Source organism: Phyllostomus discolor, chromosome 4 (assembly GCF_004126475.2).
Source record: "Phyllostomus discolor isolate MPI-MPIP mPhyDis1 chromosome 4, mPhyDis1.pri.v3, whole genome shotgun sequence".
Lineage (NCBI taxonomy): Eukaryota > Metazoa > Chordata > Mammalia > Chiroptera > Phyllostomidae > Phyllostomus > Phyllostomus discolor.
This window is the reverse complement of record NC_040906.2, coordinates 87,502,259-87,512,180: the sequence shown is the minus strand read 5'-3', so window position 1 is coordinate 87,512,180 and position 9,922 is coordinate 87,502,259.

Here is a 9,922-nt window from a genome sequence, read left to right as displayed (position 1 = left end):
TAAGATTCCAGTCAAAGAAAAAAAAGTACCATATGATTTTACTTACATGTGAAATCTAATGAACAAACTGAACTAACAAGCAAAATAGAGACAGATTGGTAGATAGAGAGCAGGATAACAGCTAGTGGGTGGGGAAGGTTAGGGTGTGGAGGGATTGAATGAAAGGAAAAATGACTCACGGACATGGACAACAGTGTAGTGATTGCAGTGGGGAGGGCGGTACATGGGGCTTAGATGGTAATGTAAAAAAGACAATAAAAATAGAAAAATTAATAAAATTACATAAGGTTAAAAAATTAGTTCCTCAGACACAGTAGCCAAATTTCAAGAAGTCAATAGCCACATGTGGCCAGTGGCTAGAGTATTGTACTGAGCACATCTAGAACATTTGCATTGTCTTAAGAAGCTCTATTGGACAGTGCTGACCTAAAAAATACCAAACAAACCTAGTTATATTGATTTTCTCTTCTTTATAAGGAACAGGACTAAACCTTGTGTCTCTCCATGGTCTGGGAAACTCCAAAGATATTTTTGCTATAAAATACATTATTCTTTGGCCTGGTGGCTCAGTTGGTTGGAGCATTGTCCCATACACCAAAAGGTTGCAGGTTTGATTCTTGGTCAGGGTGTTATTGGGGAGGCCTGAGTTATGGGCTCCCCCTCCTCTGTTCTTCTTTGGTCACAAGAGAATAATTCAAGCAAGAGACAACACATGTAGTGGAAATGAGATAGTAAGTTCATTGAACACAAACCTGCAAGTGGGCACCTAACTAGTCTGAGTGCACTGACTATTGGGATTTTAGGTGTTTAATGCTTGTAGCCAGCTTCTAAGTTTCCCTCTCATCCTCCCTTTACAGACCTTGGGATTAATACACAGTTTCAAAGGCTTTTTCTTTCCCAGCTAGTGGAAGTGATACATATAGAATTTCAAGGGCTCCCCTCCTCCTCTGCTATTCATTTTTTCTTGTGTTTTTTGGAACACCTAGCAATCTTATCAGACCAGGCTCAAGACTGCTCAATTAATGGGTGAGACATGTCTCGTTTCTCCTCCCTGCCTTGGTTTACTACCTATCCTGCTTAACTTGGTGAACACCTCAGTTGCAGGTTCAGCCCCCAGATGGTGTGCATTTGGAAGGCAAACAATCAATATGTCTTTCTCACATCGTTGTTTTCTTTCTCTCTTTCTCTCTCTCCTGCCTCCCTTCCCCCCTCTCTGAAATTAATAAACATATCCTAGGGTGAAGATTAAACAAAAGACATCTTAACTCTTTCATGATTCATGAATTTTCTTTCTGGCTTTGAGAAAAGGCACTATCAAAAAGAGTCATCAGAATAGATTGTTCACAAAAGTGAGGAATAATTTGTTCTATGGCTGTGTCACTAATCAGAGTGACAATAAAATGTTTAAAATAAAGAGAAGTTAAAATAATAATTATTAAGTTTATTGGTTATTCTTGAAGTGAAGAATCCTTGTTCCTCTTAAAATAACCTAGAAGCATTGTAAAATGTGGCATAAAAGCAAAACAATAGACACTTGAGAGTTGAAAGTTTATATCTCAATGAAGCAAAGTAAAGTTCTTATCTTCTCAGTGTATGCAGTAGGCCAAGAATAATTTTTTATTTCCTCTTGTACAGAGCAGACCACATAATCCAAGGTCACAGTTTTTCCCTAGCTATCAGTATCTTTTTTTCTATTATAGCTAAGTTTTTTTCTTATTAGTATTGTCATACCATATTATGTGTTTAAACATAGGTATATAATATTCAATGTTCAATAGCAATTATACTTGAAACTATAAATTTAATTTTTAGTTAATCCCATAAATATAAAAAATGTAAGTATTACATTATTTTTGCATTTTGATTTATATTTTCCAAAGAAAAAATATGTTGATGTATAAGCAAGAATATCAGTAAAAGAGAAGATGGCAGCATGGTAAGTGGGAGAGGAGCTTACTTCCCTCTACACACAGATGGGACACCTAGCCAGTCCTCTGAGGAATAGAGTTAACAGCCAATGGTATCCCAGCATATGTGAAGGTTGGAGGCCAAAATTGTAGAGGACATTGAAAAACAGACAGTGGGGAGATTGCTGTGGGACGGTAAAGTCCCTGGGAACAGTGCGGGGACAAGTGCAGGGACCAGGGCTGCTACAGCCCCTGGCCCAGTGCCTGCCAGCACCTGCCACAGAATCCTTGGAAGAGAGACAAATCAACAGCTCCCTCCCCTGCCAAACAGAGAGGATAGAGTGGCACCAGGATGGACCAGGATGCTTGAGGTCTCTAGGGAGAATAAAGATGAAGTGGGAGACACACAGAGGTGGTGTTCACCTGCTGAGACTGTGGATGTTGGCTGGGTCTTTACCAGAGAAATTGGAGAGCCAGGTGACACCTGGAGAAGGGAGAAGAGTTGGGCCGTGATGGACCCTGACCTGGATAGTCATGGTCTGGTTGGAAAGTTGGGCTGTATGAGAGGCTGGGCACTTGTTAGGAGCAGCAGGCTTGAACAGGAGGATTTTGTTCAAAATAAGGCTCTTGCTGGCTGTTTATGGAACTTTCCCACAGTGTCCGGCCCTGCCTCTCCGGTAAGCACCCCCATCCTCACTTCTGCAGTGGTGGAGTCCATTCCCCCACTGTTGCCACAGACTCAGCCACACACCCACCCCCGACCCCACCATGGAAGTAGCCCACGCCCACTGCCACTGCATGGCCCAGCTGACAGGGCTGGCTCACAAAGAGGAAGGAGGAGGTGTCCACTACAGAAGAGAGCAGCAGGGCTCAGGGACTCAGAAGTCCCCAGAAAGACTTAACTCAGTGGAGGAGCTGAACTACCCTGAAGAGACTTTGAGCGTGCTTAGCACCCAGGACAGCAAAGAACAAGAAGGTGATACATGAGTTTCCCCTAATTAGTGCACCTCAAAGACGGCACAATTGGTGGATTGAAGGCACCATCCTGGTGCAGACAGACAGTGTGGCCCAGCAGCAAATGGAGGAACTGGGCTGGAGGCTGGACAACTGTGAATATTGCAGTCCAGACCTGGCCCCCATCCCTGAAAAACCACAGGAAAAAAGAAAAGCGAAGCCCAAACCCCCTCAGCCTACTACAGCCAGGAAGACCAGCAGAACTTGCTTGGCTGGTTTAAAATCAGCAAGAAACTTTTCTTTTCTTTTTTTTTTTTTCACCAAGTGAGACAATAAGACCTGGAGCTGTGAAGGACCAGACTCAGACCCAAAGGGGGATCGCAAGGCTAATCCCAACAAGTGAAAAAATGAGACAAATTTCACTTTGCTATTCCACAGAATTTGCATGTTATTGTTAATTTGTATTATTTTTTCATTATTTTTCCTTCTTTTATTTCACCAGTATTTTTAAAATTTCTTTCTGTTTAATTTTCTTCATTTTATTTGTTTGTTTAATTGCATTGTTTGACTGGTTTTCCTTGTTCTCTCTTTTATGGTGTAAGACCCTAAACAAGAGTCTTACCTTTTAAAGGTAAGACCCTAACAAGAGTCTTACCTTTTCTACACTCTTTCTAAAAAGTGGCTAGTTTGGTAGAATATCATGGTTACTGCTATATTTATCCGAACGATCTCCTATCTCTTCTCTATGGGTTGGTACTGTAAATCCCATGGAATACACTCCTGGAGTCTTAATCCATTTTGCCTTCTCCCTCCAACTGATCAAATAAAAGAGTAGGTGGGGGCTGTGAACACCAATATAGCAGCTGGAGGAGAGAAACTACCAACAAAGGAAATGCAACAGGTAATAAAGGAAGATGACAGAGGATTGAGTGAAAGCTACACTAACCTCCACCCAGGACCAATCTGGAGTTACAACTTAACAGTGGAGGAATTATCCAGGAAAAAACAACTGAACAATAGTGAGTGAGAAGCCTCATAACCTTGGATAGACAGAAGGACCAGCTTCAACACAATCTGTCTGCACCGGCACAACAGCATAGAAGACGTGGTGGGCAGAGCGTCCCTTAGTTAACCAGCTGGAGGGAAGGACCCACCAAAGAAAGACCCAACAACAATCAAAACCCAAATACACCCTGATGGCCAACATAAATGACAACCTGAGAGCAGCAAGTTCTGGAGACCAAGGAAACTACCACTAGATCTTACCATAGGAGTTCACACCACAAACCCAGGGAGTCAAAACAGATCAATTTAAGAAGCTGAGGCTAACAAGAAGAGTCTCACAAAGAATGGAAAGACAAAGAAACCAACCCCAAATGAAAGGAAAGGAGGAAGCCTCAGAAAGAATGCTAAATGAAATAGAGGCAAGTCAATTATCACGTATCGAGTTCAAAACAGTGGTTATAAGGAAGCTCAATAAGCTCACTGAGAATTACCAAAAACTACTGGGAAACATGATGAACTCACTGCAAACTATATGAACATGAAAAGGGAAATAGAAACTCTCAACAAGGGCCCAAAGAAAATAAAGAATATCATTTCTGAATTGAAGAACACAGTAGAAAGCATTGGTATCAAAAGAAGGCTAGATGAAGCAGAGGATCGAATCAGCAAGCTGGAGGACAAGGAAAAAGAAACACTCAGAAAGAGCAAGAAAAGGAAAAGGCACTCAGAAAGAATGAAGAGGGGTTAAGCAAACTACAGGACAACATTAAACATAAATAGCCATATAATAGGGATACCAGAAAGAGAAGAAGAAGAGCAAGGGATAAAAAACTTGTTTGAAAAAGTAATGATGGAAAACTTTCCTAATCTAATGAGAGAAAACATCACACAAATCCAGGAAACACAGAGTCCCAATGAAGGGGGACCCAAAGAGGCCCACTTAAAGACACGTCATAATTAAAATAGCAAAATTCCAAGACAAAGAGAGAATCCTGAAGACAGCAATGGAGAAAAAGGAAGTAACATAAGGGAGCCCAGATAAGACTAACAGCAGACATTTCAATGGAAATGCTCCAAGCCAGAAGGCAAGAAATATTCCAAGTAACAAAAAACACAGGCCTGAACCAAGACTATTCTATTTAGCAAGGCTCTCAATATATTTCTTTTTTTAAATATATATTTTATTGATTATGCTATTACAGTTGTCCCTTTTCCCCCCTTCCTTTATTCCACTCTGTCCTGCATACCCCCTCCCAAATACATTCCCCCCTTATAGTTCATGTCCATGGGTTGTACATATAAGTTCTTTGGCTTCTACATTTCCTATACTATTCTTAACATCCGCCTGTCCATTTTCTATGTACTTTCTATGCTACTTATTCTCCGTACCTTTTCCCACTCTCTTTCCTTTCCACTCTCCCACTGATAACCCTCCACTTGATCTCCATTTCTGTGATTCTGTTCCTGTTCTAGTTGTTTGCTTAGTGTTTGTTTTTAGCTTCGGTTGTTAATGGCTGTGAGTTTGTTGTCATTTCACTTGTTCATATTTTTTTATCTTCTTTTTCTTAGATAAGCCCCTTTAACATTTCATAAAATAAGGGCTTGGTGATGATGAACTCCTTTAACTTGAATTTATCTGGGAAGCACCTTATCTGCCCTTCTATTCTAAATGAAAGCTTTGCTGGATAGAGTAATTTTGGTGTAGGTCATTGTGTTTCATGACTTCAAATACTTCTTTCCAGCCCTTTCTTGAATACAAGTTTTCTTTTGAGAAATCAGCTGATAATGGGAACCACTTTGAAGGTAACTGCCTCCTTTTCTTTTGCTGCTTTTAAGATTCTCTCCTTCTCTTTCATCTTATATAATGTAATTCTGATGTGCCTTGGTGTGTTCCTCCTTGGGTCCAACTTCTTTGGGACTCTCTGAAATTCCAGGACTCCCCAAAAGTCTATTGTCAAAAGTCCTTTGCCAAATTGGGAAAGTTCTCCTTCATTATTTTTTCAAATAAGTTTTCAATTTCTCGGTTGCCCTCTTCTGCTTCTGGCACCCCTATGATTCAGATGTTGGAATGTTTAGAGATGTCCTAGAAATTCCTAAACCTCTACTTATTTTTTTTGAATTCTTCTTTTTTCATTCTGTTCTGATTGAATGTTCCTTTCTTCCTTCTGCTCCAAACCCTTGAGTCCTGCTTTCCTTCCCACTACTGTTGTTTCCCTATAGATTTTTCTTTATTTCACATAATGCAACTCTCATTGCTGCCTGGGTCTTTTTTATGCTGTTCAAGTACCAAGTAAGTTCCCGGAGCACCCTGATAACCAGTGTTTTGAATGCTGCATCTGGTAGGTTGGCTATCTCTTTGTCACTTAGTTAATGTATTTTTTTTCTGAAGATTTGATCTGCTCTTTTATTTGGGTCATATTTTTTTTGTCTCAGTGTGCCTGTTACCTATACGGAGTGGAACCTTAAGTCTTCACCAGTGCAAGGCAACCCACACTGCTGTGTTGTGACACTGTAAGTGTGGGGGGGGGGTGTCCAAGAGGGAACAGTGCCACTTGCTCCACTCTCTGCTGCTTTTCAGTCACTTCCCCAGCTACACACAAGCAAATTGGGCTCTTCTGGTGCTAATTCCCAGGTGAGTGGGTTTGTGTACATTCTAGAACACTGTGGGTCTCTCCAGTGAACTCCCCTGTGAGGCTGGGAGTTTTTCCTGCTGCTACTTCAATCCCCACAGGTTTTTTCAGTCAGAGGCTTTGAGGTTTCATTTCCTTGAGCTGGAACCTTGGGTTGTGTGGTCTGTCTCACTCCCCAGCTACTGCTACAAGTTTATCCGCACACAAATATGGGACTGCCCTGTCTGCCAGCCACTGCCTTACCTATCCTAGTTCTCCAGCTGCCAACTTGCCTTGAGTCCACTCCACCCAGCTGCCTGTCTCCATCCCTACTACTGATCTGGATGAATGTTTCTCCTTTAACTCCTTGGTTATTGGACTTCCATACTGCTCAATTTTCTGTTAGTTCTGGTTGTTGGTTATTTTTAAGTTTACTGTTGTCCTTTAGGTTGTAGAAAGAAGTACAGTGTGTCTAACTATGCCTCCATCTTGGCCACTCAAGACTCTCAATTTAAATAGAATGTGAAATGAGGAGTTTCCCAGAAAAAAAAAGAAGGCTCAAAGAATACACCTCTTCCAAACCAGCACTTTAAGAGATGCTCTGTAAATGGTCTGCTTTAAGAAAAGGTAGAAAGAGAGAGCAAGAGGATCACAGGTACCAAAAAATGGCATTGAATAAGTACATTTCAATAATAACCTTAAACATCAATGGATTAAATACTTCATTCAAAAGACATAGAATAGTGGAATGGATAAGAAATCATGACCCACACATATGCTGCCTACAAGAGACCCACCTCAGAACAAAACAGCTACAGAGCGTGAAAGTGAAGGGCTGGAAAAAACAGTCCAAGAAAATGGACAGGAAAAGCCTGGGTAGCAATACTCATATCAGACAAAACAGACTTCAAAATAGGGCCTTAAAAGTGACCCTGAAGTACACTTCATAATACACAAGAGAAAAATCCATTAAGAAAACATAAGCATTGGAAATATATATGTATCCAACATAGGAACAGGTAAAAACATAAGGAAAATGTTGGAAGACTTCAAGAAAGATATTGACAGCAACACAATTATAATAGGAGTTTTTAATATCCCACTGTCAAAAATGGACAGATCTTCCAAATAAAACATCAAGAAAGATATTGTGGCATTGAACAATGCCCTAATACAAATGGACTTCAGTGATGTATACAGAGCCTTTCATCCCAAAGAAGAATAATACACATTCTTTTCAAATGCACATGGAACATTTTCAAAGCTAGCTGATAGGACACAAAGCAAGCCTCAACGAATTTAAGAAAATTGAAATCATATCAAGCATTTCCTCTGACCACAAGGAACTGACCAGAAACCAACCTCAAGGAAATAAACCCAAAACACTAAAACTCATGGAGATTAAATAGCATGCTATTGAACAATGCATGGGTCAAGAATGAGATTAGGGAAGAAATCAAAAAGTTTCTGGAAACAAATGAAAATAAACTGACAACAACCCAAAACTTATAGGAAACAGGAAAGACAGTCTCAAGAAGGAAGTTCATAGTGATACAACCCTACCTAAAAAAGATAGAAACATTTCAAATAAACAACCTAACCCTACACCAGAAGAACTGGAGATACAACAACAAGTTAGCCTAGAGCAAGTAGAAGGAAGGAAATAACCAAGATCAGAGCAGAATTAAATGACACAGACACTAAAAACACAATTGTAAGGATCAACAAATCCAGGAGCTGGTTCTTTGAAAAGATAAACAAAATCAACAAGCCTTTAAGCAGGCTCATCAAGAAAAAAATAGAAAGGGCCCAAACAAACATTATCAGAAATGAAAGAGAAGAGATTACAATTTATTCCACTGAATAACAAACGATTGTAAGAAATTACTACAAAGAACTCTATGCCAAGAAATTTGAAAACCTAGGTGAAATGGACAAATTTCTAGAAAAATATAATCTTCCAAAACTGAATTAAGAAGAAGCAAAAAGCCTGAACAGACCAATAACAGCTGATGAAATTGAAGCAGTAATAAAAAAAAAACTCCTGACATAGAAAAGCCCTGGACCAGACAGTCTCACAGGAGAATTTTACAAAGCATTTAAGGCAGAGCTAACCGCTATCTTTCACAGACTATTCCAAAAAATCCAAGAAGATGGAAGACTCCCAAATGCTTTTTATGAAGCCAGCATCATCTTAATCCCAAAACCAGATAAAGACATAACAAAGAAAGAAAACTACAGGCCAGTATCACTGATGAACATTGATGCTAAAATCTTCAACTAAATATTGGCAAACTGCATCCAACAATACATTAAAAAGATCATACGTGGGAGGAAGATGGCATCAGGGTAGGCGGGAACAGATTCCACTTGCCCCTACACACAGGAGAAAATCCTAGCTGATCTATGGAGTAAAAGAACAAACAACCCACAGTACCTCAACATATGAAAATAAGAGACCAAAAATTTTAGCAGAGCCCAAAAACCAGACGATAAGGAGAGTGCTTCAGGACAATAAGGTCCCAGGGACCAGCGCAGGGTCCAGGGTGCCTGCAGCCCCAGTCCCTGCACCTGCTGCTGGGTTTGCCACAGAGTCCTTGGGAGAGAGCTGGGGAAACTTCTCCCTCTATATCCAAACAAGGTCAGAGCAGCATAGGGAGAAACCTAGCTGCTAGCAAACATACAGGGGCAGTGAGCACCCTCAGATTCTATGGATACCGGCAGAGTTTCAAGTTGCATGATGGGCCCTGAACCCCACAGTCACCGGTCTGGCTGGAGAATTGGGCTGTGGGAGAGGCCAGGCCATTGTATGGAGTGGCAGGCTTGAGTAGGAGGAATTTCTCAGAAAAAGTGAAAAGACAGGCACTGTTTGGGGAATTCTCCTACAGTAATCACTCCGGCCTCCCTGCCACACAGCAAGACAGTGATCCCGAGGTTGTGTGGAAGGTTGTGCTTGTGTGGAAGACCCTGCACACCCCCATTGCAAAGGGAAGGGTGAGGCAGACTGGCTGAGCGTGCATGTGCACCCCCACACCCCAACCCACAGTGGTAACCCTGGGGAAAGGCCAGGATCCCACACCCAAGGTGCAGGCAGGGGAGAGGTGCCAGGATAGCTCTGCAAACAGTACGCAAGGCTGACGGACTGCAGATCTGGAAGGAAGAAAAGCCATACCAACCGCCCCTCAGCCTGCTGCAGCCAGCAAGACCAGAAAAACCGGTTTGGCCACTTTGAAACCAAAAGGCTTTTAAATTTTATTCTATTTTTATTTTTTTAATAATTTTGAATTTTTTAATTAACAGTATTTTTTCTTTTTCAATTCCTTTTTCCTCTCTTTCCTTCTTTCTTGTTTTATTCCTTCTTCCTTTCTTTCCTCCAATTTTATTTCTTTTTCCTTCCTTCGTTTTGCTTTTTGTTTTTTTAAATACCTACAAGTGAGACTAAACAAA